Below are 17,966 nucleotides of genomic sequence, written 5' to 3'. Positions count from 1 at the left end.
TGCATTCAGTGGGAGAAACAGGGTGAAGTACGCCTATTCCATCTTACCTGGAGTTGGATCCCCAGTATTCTACTTCAGATTCATTAATAATTAGCATTTTCTACACACCATGCTAAACATTTTATGTGACTTATCTTCTATTTTAACAATTTTACTAGTATATAGCCTTTTTTTTAAAGGAAAAGTATTCTTGCATGGACTCTGGAGTTGTTTTTACCATTTTGTTCCTTAAATATGTAATGACAAACAACTAGGTCTCAGTTTCTTATGCTTATAGTGTTTAAGCAACTATAAAACAAAATGAAATTTATGAGTTAAATGAAAACAAAAGTACACCATCAAACAATTCAAATCAACATCATTTATTTAAAGTGACAGATGATGATGTTTGTTGAGACTAAATAGCTGTTCATACTGTGAATTGTAGTGGATGATTGTGGTGAAAGTTCTTTTGTCAAATCACTCTTCCCTCTTGCTGAGTGATGACTCAATTCTCCCACAAATTTCTGTATTTAACCACTGCACCACCCTGAAGCCTCCATTTGTATAGTGTGCTGTGACATCATTTGAACTATCTTTAACTTAAAGCAGGATTTGCAGATTAAGAACCTCTATTTCTCCCCCACCCCCCACAGTTTTTCCAGTCTAAATTCATTAAAATAGTATACTTTTTGGTGCTAACACTTGCTCAAATGTCATAAAAATCTTTGATACCTAAATCTCCTAGGGGCTCCCTGGTGGCATAGGGGTTAAGGAGCTGAGTTAGATCCCGGCCAGGGAGCTAACCCACATGGGCGCAGCAGATCTCTCTTATCTCACCTGCTGCTCCCCTCAGCAGTGTATTTCAGTAGATCTGTCTTTTCTGCTCCCCACTCTGTCTCTGTGAATCCTCTTACCCCCCTCCCCACACACATCTGGCCTACACCCCAGTTCTTCTATGCATAAATAAATAAATCTTAAAAAAAATCTCCTAGAAGGACTTAGTTATGAGATAGTCAACCAGATGATCTGGAATATATTAATATTGGAATCTTAAGTCTATTATCCATTGAAAAAACCTTACATTAAAAATGTAGTTTTACAAAATTTCTAAGACTAAGAAAATACATTTGTAGATTCTCATTTGAGGAATATTACAACACTATTTAATTTAATCCTTTAAAAAAACATTAACTCTAATTTACAGTGAGGATACGGAAGCTTAGAGAGGTTAAGTAACTTGGCTAAAGTCAAATGTTTATCTCTAGATCCTCCACTCATAACTGTGACTCAGTTTTCTCCACACGAACTCATGCTTTGCTTTATTTTTAAAAAGTGGGCAAAGACAACATGGAACCCTCCAAACTGCCCCACTCCTTCTTCACTCCTTGATCTAAGTCCTTTCTGTTGCCCTAAATTAAAGAAATACTTGCTTTATTATGACCTCAAGACAGAAAGAATACAAGGAAGTTAAAACTATATTCAATTTATTACTCTGAATTCCCTTTATGTCCTTGTCTTTGCGCAGAAATGCATTTTTCCATAAATGTGCAACATTCCTGTGCCCCCTGAGAAGCCCCTCTGTCTTTCTGGACACAATTAATCACTCCTTTTTCTCTTCAACATATAGTACTTGCTCATAGGCTAAATGTGGCACTTTATACACTGTATCATATTTACCTTTCCTCCCAAACTGTGAGCATCTTGGTGACAAGGAGCTGGTCTTCCTTATTTTAGCAGCATTTGAGGAACACTACCAACACAGGTCAGTATCATTTGCTGAGTAGAATTATGTCATGATCACATATATTAATTGGCCATCTGTTAAAATAAAGCTGGTATCTTGATTTTCTCCCCGAACATTTTCCTTCCTAGTCTTCTCCATCATAGCAAAGGGCATACTCGACTTTGCTGGTATATTTGCTAAGTGTAGGATCTTGTTAGTTGGATTAGTGAATGAAATAAAATACTGACCCTGCCCTCACAGAGTGCATCTCAAAGGGATGATGGAGATGTCACCGAACCATGACAAGTGGCCCAATAAGTGCTTTTTCTCTGCAGAGCATGAACTGTAGGAGTTGGTGTTCGCTTGTGGCCACTGTTTCTGTCCTCATCATGATGGAGAAACAGAAATGCTATTAGAGTGAACAAACCAGTAATTGGCTGGAGAGAGTGGCCAGAATCATATTTCTTGCTTTTTTTTCAGGGCCTTGGATCCTGTAAGACCCCAAATCATCTTGCTATAGGACCTTGCTAAGTAGAATCTAGATTATCTAGTAAGCTTTGGGCTATGTCTATTCTCCTTTGTGGTCTGGGCCTAGAAGGCAAAGCTCTTTAGAACCTGGGAGGCTGAATTCTGTCCATTTTGTTATTGTTGATTTCAGGATTGGAAGAGGCAGAGAAATGGGAGGTCCACGAAGGAAGTTTAAACCATCTTTGAGACTGTTGACCCTGGTGGGGCATGAAGAGGGGGCAGTGGGTTTCTTGCAAAGCTCTATCCATAAAATGCTCTAGGCCCACTGGAGACACAGATACTTTTTTTGACAATCTCTCTGCAATTAGAAGAAGGAAGTGTCTGCTTTGACCTTCTTGTCTCTTCCCTCTCTTCATTTTTAATTCAAGAGTTTATTGAGCACTTACCATGTGCTAGAGTTGGGTGATATTCATGTGGAGAAAACATATTAGAGTGCTCCATTTAGCAGGGAAGCAGCACCAACGGAATGTGACCATAGATGTGTGCAAGGATCAGGAGGGCAGAGAAGGGAGCAACTGACTTTGCTTAAATGGGAGGTGGAGTTAAAGGGGGAAGATGCAGGGAGGGCCAGGGAAGGGTTCTTAAAGCTGGCATCTGATAAACTCTGGAGGAGTCTGCCAGCTGGTGGAGTGGGGAAGATGACCTTGAAAAAAGGAAACAATACAAGGAAATGTTTGGAGGAATGAGAGAGAATTGGGTAGGTGGTTGGGAAATGGAGTGTATAGAGTTCCAGTAAAATGTTTGCATTGGCAACACAAAATAAATGCTCCTCTGTTGTAGATTGTTTTCAGCGGTATACTGGTGTTGGTCATGGACATTTTCTCTCTCTGTGTCTTTAAGGAAATCAAAATAAATATTAGTCAACATCTTGGTAAAGTCAGTTAACAGCTGTGACTGTATTTTATCAGATAACCGTGGGTTTTGGAGTATCTGGAACATAACATGTCATGAAGGTGTGAGAGAGAGAGAAGGATGCAGTGAAGGTAAGATTTTTTTTTTTAAAAAACACTTTTAAAGATGGAAACATTTCAAACACACAAACAATGAGAGACTAGTAAGTGAAGCCTTACATACCCATAACCCTACTTTAATTATGACGAATTTCCTCCTATTTTTTTTTCACTAATTCCTTTGACTTTCTTTTTTAATTGCTGGGGTATCATGAAGCAAATCCACTACCTGTAGATAGGTGTTTCAGTATAATCTCCTTTAAAAAATGTAACTACAAAATAGAGTAGATAATTTTGTTTTAAATGTATAATACCATTTTCACACCCCAAAAATAAAATTTCCTTACTATCACCTAAAGTCCATCTATGTTCAATTTCCCCCAATTTTCTCAAAAACCTCTTTTTTTTTTTACTGTTGGTTTCTTAAATCAGAATCCAAACACTCCATAAACAGTAGTATACTAATGATTTGTCCCTTAAGTCTTTCTTAATCTATAATAGTTCTTCACCAGCTTCCAACTTAAAGAAATCCAGGCTCCTGAAGTTTGGATTTGGATGATCACACCCTGGTGTGCTCTTTCACAAGCCCTTCTAGCCCCCATGTTTCCTGTGAACTTGTAATGAAGGCGAGAGGCTTGATGGGATTCAGGCTTTCTATTGGAAGACAGCATCATCGGTGGTGGTGTATGCATTACTTCTTTCTTGGTAAGTGAGGGTCCAGGTGATGTCCAACTAAGCCATTCATTATAGGGTTTCTATTAAGGTTTTTAAGCGGGAGTGGCAAAAACAGGTTTGTTTTACAAAGATCCACCTGATGAGTATATGGAGAATGAGTGAATGGATTTTGGAGTTAGTGAGATGGGTCAAAAGCAATTGCAGTGGTCTCCGTGAAAGATAAAGATTTTTATTAAGATAATGGTAGGAGACAGCCATAAAAAGAGATGAAATCTTGCCATTTGTGACAACATGAATGGAATTGGAGGGGATTATGCTAAGTGAAATAAGTCAGAAGGAGAAAGACAAATATTGGCTGATTGCTCTTGTTTGTGGAATTATAAAGAGATAAAACAAAGGAACAGAGAAAACTAAACCAAAACAAATCCTAGGAATATAAATAAAGAATTGAGGCTATAGAGGGTGAAGTACAGGGGTGAGGGATAGTGGGAAGGGAGCCCAATGGGCTATAGTGGAGGACTCTGGGTGCTTTGGTGGTGGGTGTGGTATGGCAACTTACATCTGAAGACATGTAAACCTAGTCCCCTAAATCATATACAGTGTGGTAAACCAATGTTACCTAAAAAAAAAAAAAAAGTACAGAAAAAAAATGATAATGATATTAGGGATGGTCAGGCAGGTCCACATTTATTTATTCTTTGTCAATGGGAATTTGGTTTGTTTCTAGCTCTTGACCATTGTAAATAATGCTGCAATAAACATGGGGGTATATGTCTCTTTTTGAATTAGTGTTTTTGTACTTTTCAGGTGAGTCCCCAGATGTGGGATAACTGGATTGCATGGGGTTTGTATTTTTGTTTGTGGAACCTTCACACTACTTTCTAGAATGGCTCCATCTATTTACATTCCCACCAGAGGCGCGCAAGGGTTCCCTTCTCTCCACATCCTCGCCAGCACTTGTGGCTTCTTTTCTTTTGGCTAGCAGCCATTCTCAGAGAGGAGCTGATAGCTCGTTGTTTTGATTTGTATTTTTCTGAATCATAAGAGATGATGAACATCTTTTCTGAATAACAAGAGATGACATAAAATCATTCTTTATTCCTTAATTTTATTTGCATCTCTCATGCAGATGATCAGGTTGTATCTATTTTATCTTCAAAACACATCTAAAGGCATCCGTTCCTCTCCATTCCCACTACCAACCCCGTCAGTCCCTGTCCCTGTATTTTCTCTCCCCTATCATGATAGTCACCTTCTACCTGCTCTCCCTGTTTTCATCCTTGATTCATTATAGTCAAGTCTTAAAAAGGCAGCTGGGATAATTAAAAAAAAAATATTCCTAAGATATGATACCGTAAGTGCAGACAAGAGAAAAAAAATAGATAAACTGAACTACGTTGAGTTTAAAACCTTTTATTTATGACTGGACACTATCAACAGACTAAAAGGCAACTTTAAGAAAAAAGAAAATATTAACAAGTTATATATATGATCAGGAGTTGTCATCCACATGTATGTAGAACTCCTAAAATTCAACAAAATAAATTAAACAACCCAATTCAGTAATGGGAATTGCACAGGTGTTTCTCCAAAGGAACTATTTAAAGGGCCAATGAGCACATGAGAATAGGCTCAGCGTCACTGATCACTAAGGAAATGCAAATCAAACCCACAATGAGATACCACTTCATACCCATGAAGAGGGCAACTGTCAAAACACCAAGGTAACAAGTGTTGGCAAGGAGGAAGAGAAATTAGAAAGCTTGTGCGCTGTTGGTGGGAATGAAATTAATATACAATTTTCATATGATCCCGAAATTTCACTTTGACCAAATGAACAGCACAGGAAAAAAAAATGAATTCAGGAATAATGAAATAAAATGTTGGTTTTTTTGGGGGAGCGGTTATGGAAGTATGCTGACTTTCAGACTGTTATTCTATGTGCAGACTCTTTTATATTCAGGACACACTATAGCTCTTTAGTTCCCATTTACATCTAAGTTATTTTTCCTGTCTTACAGAGACTGACACAGAATGTGCTTCATGGCTAATTGTTTTATGTGTATTTGGAACACAATTAAATTTAAAGTAAAATTTTTTTAACTATTTAATATTTGACATGTACACAAGGATATATGCATTTATTCACATACAGGGCAAATATATAAATGTATTCATGTACGTTACATAAGAATATATGTTATATTCCAAAATATAAATCAGATAATTTCATTCCCTGATCAAAAAGCCTTCAAACACATCCCATCTTAGACTCCTCCCATAATCTTCAAGCTCCACAGGACCTTATTTGGCTTTTATATTTCCAACATCATCTTTTGATACCTTTACCCAGCTCATTTTACTCTGGTGACCTTGGTCTTCTTTTTTTTTTTTTAAACAATTATTTATTTATTTATTTATTTTATTTATACAAGCACTGGGTATAGTCAGAAGCGCGGGAGGGTGAGAGAATTCACCAGAGCCAGAGTGGGGAGCAGAGCAGGCAGAAGGACCGAAGTACACTGCTGAGGGGAGTAGTGGGAGGCAGGAGAGGTCTGTGCCCCACGTGGGACCCTCCTCCGGTGGCCGGGGAGCAGCCGGGAATCGAACCGGCATTGCAGAGGTTGCGGGCAGCTTTGCAACCCAGCGCTCAACCGCTGCACCACTGGGGAGGCCCGACCTTGGTCTTCTTTTGCTTGCACTCAGTGCCTATGTGGTCCTGCCTCAGGGCATTTTCTTGGATTATTTTCTTTCTAGATCTCTGCCTGCCCTCCTCTTAGTTTGATCTGGGCTCAAATATCATTTCCCCAGAGAGACCTCTCTTGACCACTCTGATAAAAGCAAACTTCATCCCTCCCCTTTGTCACTCGTACTATCCCTTGTCCTACTTAACTTTCTTTTTATTGCACTAACATTAGTTTACAGCACTGCATGCGTGCCAGGTATAGTTTCTCACCTCAGCAATGGTATGCATTATACCACACTGGCCCCAAATGTCCAGTCATCACCCATCACCAACCAGCTGGCCCTTCTACCTATTCCCTCTTGCCTCCTTCTTCTCTGCTGACCACAATTCTGTTATCAGTGTCTATGGCTTAGCTTCTTATTAGTTCATTATTAAATAAGGCAGCATTACATGCTTGTCCTTTGTCTATCTTTTTCTTTCATCTATCTCACTCACCAGACAACCCCAGCTTCAAGAAGAGTATTTGACACATTGATGATAATCAGTGTTTGTTTGATGCATGAGTTCTGCCAATGTTCATTGAGTCCCTACTATATGCCAGACTCTGGATTTAATGTTGACATCTGTGTGGAAGATTATATTATTGACTGACACTTGGTGTTGAGATAAGGAGGGCTGGGGATAATTGGTTGCTTAGATGGGCTGGGTTTGAGAAACCTTGGGACCAGCAGATAGAGATAGAGAAGGGCAGCTATAGTCCTGGCATAGGATTCAGGGCCTCTAAGAGTTGGCAGCAATATGCAATAGAATATGCAGAATTCCACCTTGGGACTTATTACCAGTCTGTCCAATCTGGGATTCTATCCTTAATCCCAAGATGGACATTGAGAGAAGAATGTTTTTGGTGGTCCATAATATCCAGGAAGGTCCGTTGTACATGATGTCTTGAGTGATGTGGCTTCAGGACTATGTGACTAAGTGACAATGAGGACATATTTGGCCCCATAGGTTTCTCCACTGGCTCCCTGATTTTGAAAATTTCTTTAGAAGAGATGATATTCACTTGGCAACTAGGGAGAAGCTAGAATGGCAGCAACTTCCATGAGAAAGGAGTTGCCTCTTCTACTTCAAGCTGCAAAGACAAATAGATGATTCATAACAGAACTTTACAGAAGGCAGGGCTTGGGAGTTGGGTATAAAGAGAATCTGAGGTCAGAAGCAAAGAGCAAGGGAAGTTGGAAGAGGGGACCAGACATTTCACATACTGAAGAGCTCTACCTTCTCATTCCTTGTCCATGAATGTCCTAGATAAAAATGGTCCTTACCTTGATATAGTATTTCATAGTATATAAAATATTGCATTGGAAAGTCAGATGCATTATATTTGAATTCTACCTACTATGTATGATCTGTGGGGCCTTTGAAAAATTTAATTAACCTCAACAAGCATCCTTATTTATCAACTGCAGGTAATAACATATTCCTTGTGGGATTAAATGAGACCAGGAATATAAAGTGATTAGCCCATTGCCAGCACACAGACATTTGATAAACACAGGTTTCTTTCCTATTTTCTTGCTTTGCTTGAATAGATGCTGCTATCATCCCATTTTACAGATGCACTAACTGTCCAGCTGTCCTAGAATCATAGTTTCCAAACAGGAAGGCAAGGGCTCCACATTATCTTAATACATCATGCTCCTTTCGCTCCTTTCTGGCCATGCTGTGTTGCTGGTGTCAGATTTGACCACATTGGAGAAGCAGGGGATAAACATGTGCCACACGGTCTGTGTCCTGGGTTTGGAGGATGCCAACATCTTTGTTTTTGTTATATTATACTTTTGAAAACACACGGAGGCATTATGTCTGGAGACCAAACAAGGGAATATTTGTGTTACCACGGGTATTCTGATCGAATTATAAAATCCCTAATTTCATCTTGCCTTTTAGACAAAACCTTTATTGCTCTATTTCTAGCACTTCAGCGAGTCTTTCATTTCACTTTTCCCCTCGTGGTTGAACATGCACTAGGCTACCTGGAGGATGCTAGGTGGTGAGTCAAGACTAAGGACTCAGCTTTATGGCCGTTATCCTAAGTTTGTGAGGACTTTGCCGTCTCACTAGAATCATCACACCCCCTTCTTATTCCCAGCTTAAAAATAAGACCTGGCAAATTCAATATAATCTATGCAGTTGCTCGTCTACACAGGGTCCTACCACAGGGCAGTGATCTTGCTGACTCTCACTGGTGGGTGGAGGCGGGTCTCATTTTACTACTGCTCAATGCAGTCTGCTAATTGCCCAAGTCCAGATGAGGACCTGGGTGACTGCAGGCTAAGGCTCAGGAGATGGTGCTAACACTGATGTTTGGGAGGTGTGACTTGGGTAAACTGCGCGTGCTGGGCCTACGCTCATGTCTAGCCAGGAGGTGGCGCCCTTTCTCTGCCCGGTTGGTCGTGGCTGGTCGTTACTGTGGGGCGGGAAAAAGGCCAGCTTCCTCAGCCTGGACGGCCACTTCAGAGGCTCTGCGACACCCGGCCATGTTCCCCTCTTCCAAGATGAAGGAAACCATGAGGGCTGTCTTCTTTCACTGCTAGAGCCACCTCTTTGCCTGGGGCTTGACTGCTTATCTCTTTCCTTTCCTTTTATTTATTTTTCCCCCCAACCCCTCCTTCTCTCTTCCCTTTAAAGGTGCCACTGCCACCTCTATTTCTTTGGTATTCTCTCTCCTTAGAACGAGCAGAGGGCCTGGGAGAACGATCAGCACAGAGGACTGTAATGAAGCATGCAAGTGGAAATGGCACAGGAGGACCCAGGGCTGTTTGTTGTGAGCAGCCTCTGCTCTTACTCCTGGAGAAGCGAAGTTGTCCTGTGTTTCTGAACTCAGATCTCAGCCCCCAGCCAGCTTGTGACCTGGGCTACTATGTGCCCTATTCTTTGGTTCCGGGAAGATAGTGGGGAATCTCAGGTCTGAACGAAGAAGAGGAAAGGGACAGGAGAAATGCACACCAGGGAAGGAAACAGAAGGAGACAAACACATCAGAGTCACACCAAGACAGAGACGAGAGAAAGTGACACTTGCGTGAGGTGATGCCATTGGTTTGGGGGCAGAGGAATGAATCTGCTTCCCAGCTCTGAGAAGCTGGGAAAATCCTTTGGCTGCTCTGAGCCTCAGTCTTCCCATCTGAAAATGGGAATAATGATACTTCATGTGCACCACTGTGAGGACAGCTGAATGGCATCCCGGTGTGTGTGCACCTGTGCATGTGTGTGCGTGTGTGTGTGTGTATGTGTGTGTGGTGGGGGTGGGGAGAGGAAGCACAGTGAGGAAAGTATGTACATGGGACTAAAGAATGGGTAGTTTAAGTTAATGGAGGTTTTAGAGCTAGATTGATACAGTGAAGACTAGGGTTTTTTTGCTAGGGTCTGCTAGGCAGACCAGTGCTAGAAAGGGGTTCCAAGGTGCAAAAGACCCAGGTTCTGCCATTTCTAAGGTGTTTCTCCATCTTACCAGAATGGCTCCAGGGCACACGTCCTTATTACATTTAGGAAGGAGATGGCAAAGCTGCCAAGGAGGGTGTGGCTCCCTTTCTTTAGGGATTAACTCACAAATTTCATCTATCAGCTGCTAGGCACCCCACTGGCCACATAGTCACATATAACTTAAAGGAGGGGGAGACTGAGTACCAATCCTTACTCTGGGTGACATGAAATCTGGCAAAACTATAAACTATTCTAGAATGGGAGAGTGGAATTTTTTTGGAGCCACTGACATTCTCTTCCATAGGGTTATATAATATGTGAAAAGACATTTAGTAAGTCCTTGACTTTTTCTAAGCAAGCATGCCCTGAGGCCTTCTCTTCCAGAATTGGACTAAGGAATTTGGATTGCCAGTACTGAGAACCAGGAGGTGATAACATTTTTACCCCTGAATGCATGGGAACCATCCCAGGGTACAGAATATTTGACGCTGACACGCCTGTTCTCGAAGTTTTCCAAAGTACTTTTACTTTTAATAGCAAGTTAACTTATTGCATTATAATTACTTTTGAGTGTGCATGTGTCTGCCTCCCCAATTATACCATGCTCCGCTAGGGCGGGAACTCTGTTCCGTGTCTGACTCATGGTAGGTACTTAGTAAACACTAGCTGAATCCAGTGTGGGGAACTGACTCCCACCCCCAGGCTCTCTTCTGCCTACAAACTGACCTGAACTGTGACCTTCTCTTATGAATTAATTGGGGCAACCAGGCTGAGTCTAAATAATGGCTGAGGACTTGAGTTCAGCTCTATTCTTGGGTCCCTGGCCATCGGCTGTAAGCTTACTTGAACCTGACTTCATATAGGGAATATCTGTCCTGGTCTCTGGATGCCACCTGTTTTGTTTTTTCATTGCCAAACTAACCCAAAACTTAGTGGCGGAAGTAGTTGTTTCTATGTTCAGAGGCTGCTGGTCACAGATTTGGACAGGGCAGGATGCGGATGGCCTGTTTCTGTGCCACAATGCAGGGGCCTCCATGGGAGGCTGAAAAACTGTGGGACTCTCTCCATCTGGGTGTGGAATTATCTGCAGTTTCCTCACTCTCATGTCTAATGGAGATGCTGGCTGTTGGCTGCAAACTTAGCTGTGCAGCTCCTACACATGCTGTCTCCTTGCGGCTTGGGCTCCTGCGTAGTATGGTGCTTGCATTCCAGAGGTGCCCTTCCCAAAAGAGAGAAGCAGAGGAATCTGTGTGGTCTTTTTTTGTTTGTTTGTTTGCATAGAAGAACGGGGGTCTAGACCAGAGGTGTGGGGTTGAGAGGATTCACCAGAGACAGGGTGGGGAGCAGAACAGGTGGATCTACTGACATACACTGCTGAGGGGAGCAGTGGGTGAGACAGGAGAGGTCTGCTGCGCCATGTGGGTAGCTCACTGGCCAGGGATAGAACTTAGGCTGTGGCAGTGATAGTGCTGAGATTTAAACCCGCAAGCCACCAGGGAGGTACATTGTATTGCTGTGGTCTTAACCCCACTTGGGAAGTCATGCAACATCACTGTTGCCGTATTTGGCATGGGGTGCTGGTGGTGTGGTTTTGAGAAAAGCATGTGGGATTGGAAATACAGTTGTAGCCAGTTTTGGAGAAGTCCCTTCGCCTATCAGGTTCACCCAGAGGACCGAGGAGCCAGGATTCCTGGGTTCACCAGGGACTTCTGGCAGGATGATGCTATCAGTCATGTTGCCCTCATTCCAGAGGCAGGAGCTTTGGCAGGGCCCCCAACCCCCACACTCCGATAAGCAGCACACATGGAGGGAGACATCTCTCTTGACTGGTTGCTGAGAGACCTGTGACCTGCTTGCTCTGTGATGTTCAGGCCTCTTGATGCACTCGAGCCTCCTTTTCCTCTCGGATTCCTGAGAAGTTTGGATCAGTTCAGTTGTTGTCTCATTCTTTACAGCAGGTGATTCTTCTCCTTTTTAATTTGTGTTATTTTGAAACAAAAGTTAAGGTGGGACCCAACATGTGAACTGGATAAAAGTCATTAAAGGGGTGTCATTAAAGGCCCACTTAGCCCTCCTGCTCCCTGGGGATTCTCCATGAAGTCTGAGAGCTCTGCAGAGCCAGCTGGAAAATCCCTGGGCCAGGGTGTTTCCAAGGGTGGCTCTGGGATGGGGTTGGGGTGAGAGAGGAACCACCCACCACCCATCTCTCAGATTTCCCTCTTCAGAGTATTTCTGCTTCCTTCCAGGCCCCTGCCTGAGCTCCCCCCACAGCCCCACTCAGTCAAGGCACTGAAGTATGGGCAGGGCCAGGGCGGGTGTGGATGAGGCGAGGCCCAGGTCCCGGGAGAGCAGGATTCAAGGAGCAGGCATTGCTCCTTAATTGTTTCAATTTGGGGCTCTTCCCGGCTTCCTGTCATTTGTACAAGATAAGCCTGGTCTGGGGAGAAGCTGGGGTCACTGCCGTAAGAGCTGCAGGCTATGACGAGGGTGGTCTTTATAGTTGTGGCTTCCAGGCCCTTGTCGGTGACTCTGCGGGTCCCCAGAGGAGACGAGGGAGCTCCAGTCCGCTCCAAAGTTCTTTCCAGTCCCTGATGTTCTCATGGGCTATCTCCTCTCCACACCCCGCCCCGGCCCACCCCCACGCCCACTTTTTCTCTCCCACATTTTCTGCTCCCTATCTTTGTCTCTCTATCCCGGTTGCTTTTTTTTTTTTTTTTTTAAATCAATCCACAGAGCGATTAGATTTGCAAATGAGCGGGCAGGAAACTGGGAACAAAGGGAGCCGAGCCTAAGAGGGAGCAGGTATAATTACTGTAATTAACTCAAGCAGCAGGGACACATCCCCTCGTCGTGGCTGCTGCGAGGTGCTGAGAAGCAGCTCTGCAGGGGAGGCAGAGGGGAGCAGGAACCAGCCGGGAAACTCAGACAGCTCCCCCTCGCCAGGGCCTGGGCATCCTTCTGGGGGCCCTGGCTGGGAAGCCCCTCCCAGAGCAGGTGCTGGTGGAGGACCCATCTCATCCCCCATCCCGGGCTCTGCTGGAGCAGGGAGGAGAGTGTCTGGGCCCAGAGGACACCGCATAGTCTCCTGCCCCATCGTGTGGGGCCAGAGAACAAAGTCACCTCTTTCCTTTCTTACCTGGACGCTTAGCTCTTTACCTCCTTCTGCCCTCCTGAGCGCCTGTTCTGGTTTCCCTGGGATCCAAACACTTCTAGAGACCTTGGAGGAGGTGGCTCCTTGGCCCTGCCATGTGCTTCCCCAAATGTACCCAGCCGGGCACTTGAGGGTCTCCAACGCACCTTGGCAATCCTGTGTCTCTTGCCTCACGGCACCTCCTCCCCAGCGGGGTCTGTGTGCTGTGCCCCGAACATGCCCCGTGGTTTTCCTTTTCTCTCTCTTTAGCTTCTTCTCCTGGGTTGCACTTTCCCAGCTGCTGCCTGGCAAAATGTTATCCCCCCTTTGAGATAAATTTGAAACTAAAGCCACTTCGACAAAGTGCTATGATCTCACCCTGCACAGAAGCCCTTAGCCCTTGTCTCTTAGGGTCCTTACCTCACTTAACATCACCACCCCCCAACTCCTATCCTTTGGGGCAGACAGGAAGGCCCCAACTTTGGATACCTTTGGGGCTCTGTGTCCACTCAGTCCCTTTTCACCTGCCAGTGACAGAAACCCCAACTCAAACAGGTCTAACAATGAAAGGAATTTATTCATTGGAGTAACTAAAAAGTCTGGGGATGTTTGCAATCAGGCATGGCTGGATCCAGGAGTGCAAATATCAGCAGCCAATTGTTCTCCTTCCTATCACCTTTCCTCAGTGTGGGGTTCACTCCCGGGTAGGCCTCTCCCCAGTGTTCTCCAGGTGGCATCATCGAGCCAGCCATTCCAGAGGGAGAACTCCTCCTTCGCAAGCTCCTGCAGACACCTGAGGCTGAGTCTCTTTGGCTGGGGTGGGTTCCAAGTCAGTCACTGGGGTGGAGGAGATGAAAGCAGTGATTAGGCAGAGTGGCATCTAGTGCCCATCCCTGGAATCTGAGGGAACGAGTGGGGTCAGCCCTGTCCAAACACATGTGTCCCCAGTGGGGAGGAGTGGTCCCTCAAAGGAAAATGGGGGAGAAGAGCAGAGATGTTGCATGTGGAAATTGCAGGTGCCCCCTGCAGGCTCAGAGTACCCATGTGAGATTCTGGTCCCTGGAAATGTCCCTTATCCCCTCGTTTTTATACTTGACCTCTCCTGGTACACCCAACTCATGTCTGCCAGCTCTGTGATGGAGCCTCACCTCCAGAGTCAGAATCACTTCCCCAGGTGCTCACCCCTGTGCTGCCTGAGCTCGATTATTGTGCTTTCATTTGTTGTATCCTGATTCGAGAGACAAGCTTACACACCCAAGGGGGACAGTTCACCATCCTTGTGTGGCCTCCCTGCTCTGAGCACCTCTACAGCACTATACCCCTACATCCCCGAGCACAGATTGCAGATCTGAGGTCTGAGGGCTGGCCGGTCACTCATCAGCTCTGTGACCTCAGGGGTCCCCTGAACTTTCTGAACCTCACTTTCTGTCTTTTAAAATTGGGGCTGTAAACTCACCTATTTACAGAACTAGGGATAATGGAGATACTGAGTGTGGCGGTACCGCCACTGACATCTTAGCTAAGTCCCCCTGCCATCCCCCAATGACATGGTGGGTGTTTGATAACCACTGAGGTAGCCAACGGGCGTCTCCCTCCTTGTTTTTGTCACATGCCCTCCCATGCTACTGTCTGCCTCCCTAGCCAATTGATTTTATTTTCCTGGGCTCCTCTTCTTGTTTGTTTGCCTTTTAAACGAGGATGTGCGAGCTGTGGCAGCAGACTGTAGCAGTCAAGGTCAGTGGCACGGGCTCAGGTCCTGGCAGCTACCATTGGTGTTGCAGTTCTATCTCTTGCTAGAATCTGACCTCAGCTCACCTCACCGTGGTCCAGTTCCATGTCTGTGAAATGCAAAATCCCAATGATATCTACGGAAGGGGCTGGAGTTAGTAAAGCATTGAGAATAGGACTTGGTGGGGGTTTAAGTGCTATAAACACTATTATTCCTATTTTAATGCTCCAAACTGAAATCCATTATCCTTCAACATCAGGACTGGTCCATACCTTTTCCTTAAAATGTCTCCAATTATTCCTTCACCCCACTGTCTAACTTCTAAATTCAGTCCTTAATACCTTCAAGTGTTCTCCTAAAGGGTGTCCTCTACCTGTCTAACCTTCCAATCCACTCTTTGCACAAAATTCTGGCCAGAACTCACCCCTCATTTAAGTCTTTGTTTTTGTTTTTTTAAAAGATTTATTTATTTATGCATACAAGAGCCGGGGTACAGGCCAGAGATGCGGGGCATGAGAAGATTCACCAGAGACAGAGTGGGGAACAGAACAAGCAGATTGACCAAAGTACACTGCTGAGGGGAGCAGCGGGTGAGACAGGAGAGGTCTGCTGCACCATGTGAGTAGCTCCCTGGCCGGCAGGGGATTGAACTCATGCTGCAGAGGCTGTGGATAGCTTCATAGTGTGATGCTTAACCCCTTGTACCACCAGGGAGGCCCCTCATTTAAGTCTTTGACCAGCACTCCACAATGATCAGGACACAAAGTGTAAACCCTTGGGCATGACACGCCAAGTACTTCCTGATTTTCCCTTGCTTACGCTAGCCCCATCTCTCACCTGCCATCTTCCTGAGCACACCTGCTTCCTCTCACCTCCATCAGAGGCCCTCATTCTCCCTAATCTCGTGGCCACTTCCTCAGTATCCACTGAGCCTCAGGGTGGGCTCACAGAGCCTTTCAGAACATCTCGTCTACTCCTCCCTGGATGGCCCAGGTGCTTCGCCTGGGGTACTCTGGGAATATCTCTCCACCAGAATACGTATCTGTCTCCTCTGCGGGACTGTAAACTTCTTGAAGGGAGGGACCTCATATTTGAGTGCTTAGTTCTGGTCACAGTTTCTGGACCTCATCGGGGCTCAGCTCTTGCTGAATGAATTCAATGATGATAATCATGACTGATTTTGCCAGGCTTTTCCTGGCGGCAAATGCAGAACCTGCCCTAGGCAGGGCTGGATCTCAGGGCTCCAGCGACACCCTCAGGACGGTGTCTCCCTGTCGCTGTGCTTTGCTTTCCTCATCTCTGTTTCTTTTCAGTCTGGCTCCCTGAGGACGACCCCAGGCAGCTTCCACCCTCTCGGCAGCCCCGCTGAAACAAGGGCATCTCTCTCCCAACATCTTCAGCAAAAATCTCAGTGCCCCTCTCCACCAATTTACCGACTGGGCCTCTGGCACAGGATGTGGGGCTTGGTCAGTCCCAGCAGCATGCCCAGCCCAGGAGTGGGGTACGGGGTAGCGGTCACCCCAAACGTGGGACCGGTCGGTAGGGGAGTTTCTCCACAAGAAAAGTGGAGTGGTTTTGCCAGAAACGTGGGCCAGAGGGAAGCAAAAACTTCATTTTCATGCAAGTGCCGTGCTCTGCTGGTTCTCACATACGCGTTTCAGTGAATCTTCTCCGCAATTCTGTGGATGAGAACACTGGGGCAGAGCGGTGGGCTCCTTGCCTGAGTTTACACAGCTCACAGAGGTGGGGTCTGAGGCTCACCCTGACAGTCTGACTCTGGGGTTTCCCCCCTTAAAAATGTCTTTAGAAAGAAATACACAGTAAAAATTCCAAACAGTTTTAAGAGGTGTAGAGTGAACGGGTAGTGTACCCCAAGACCCTACCAAGTGCCAACTTCCCTCTTCCTGCCCTCAACTTCCCTTCCCTCCCCCCACTTTTAAACTTTATTACGCTGGCCCAGAATAGTTTTCAGTCTGGGGCTAACTGTTCCTACATCTGAGGATTTACCCCCCGCCCCGTGTAGTTAAGGTCTTTCACTGGGGCAGTGGGACCATGACCTGTTTCCTGCCCTGTGGGAAGCTGGGACACTATTGGGCTTACTGGCTTGTAGTGATTCTTTCCCAATCTCTGGAAGCTTCCTAGAGCTCAGACAAAGACTAGAAATCAGCCTCTGCAGATGGCTGGAGCTCCCTCTTCCCTGGTAGCCAGGCCTGCCAGCCTCTTGCTGCCTCTGCTGCCCCGAATGTCATCTTTCATATCCTTGACTTAGGAAGGCCATGGGGCTCATCCAGGGTCTCCCCGTCATGGTGGCGTGGACATCACCTCCCGGCAGTAACCTGGGGCAGTCGTGGGTAGGACTTGCCTCCTCTCAGCCATCAGCGACCCCTCCTCCTAGCCCTGCTGCTGTGTGCTGCCCAGCGTCAGGCAACCCTGGCTTCATCTTGCCAGTTTTTGTTTTTAAGCCACTTAGGGAAGGAGGGCAAGTCTGGTCCCTGTTACTCCATATGGCCAGAAGTGCTACTCTCACCTGTGTTACGAATCCTCCAGAGGTAAGCTCTGCATACTAAACTGGCACACACCCCCCACTTCTTTAACTCGTGGTACCCTTTGCTCCACACTATGTCACACTTTCCTTGTGTCATTTATTATCCTAGAGATTGTTCCATATAGATTGACCTCAATCTTGTGAAGGCAGAGCCGGCACCGCTAACCCCAGCTCTGTTCTGCCTCCGTGAGTGACAGCTGAGTTATTATTGGCTGTAATTGATGCTCAGTAAATAGTTGACGAGTTGAATAAATTATGGTGAAGCTGCACCCAGGTGGCTGGACTCTCATGTTCTGATGATGGGAGGAAACTGGATTCTCCATGCTCAGTTTGGGGTCCTTTGTATTCCAGACGGTTCTAGCCTCTCCTTTCACTTCTCTGAAGAGGTTCTTTTCTTGCTTCCTGGTTTTTAGTTGGCTGAGACATAGTGAGTGAAACCTCAGCTCTTCTCTTTTTTCACCTATTTCATAAGAATTTGATTTACATAACAAACACACCCATTGTGTCAAACAAGACACACCTGCACCCATTTGGG

Source organism: Talpa europaea (assembly GCF_964194135.1).
Source record: "Talpa europaea genome assembly, chromosome: 8".
In the NCBI taxonomy this organism is placed as follows: Eukaryota; Metazoa; Chordata; class Mammalia; order Eulipotyphla; family Talpidae; genus Talpa; species Talpa europaea.
This window is presented reverse-complemented; position numbering follows the sequence as displayed.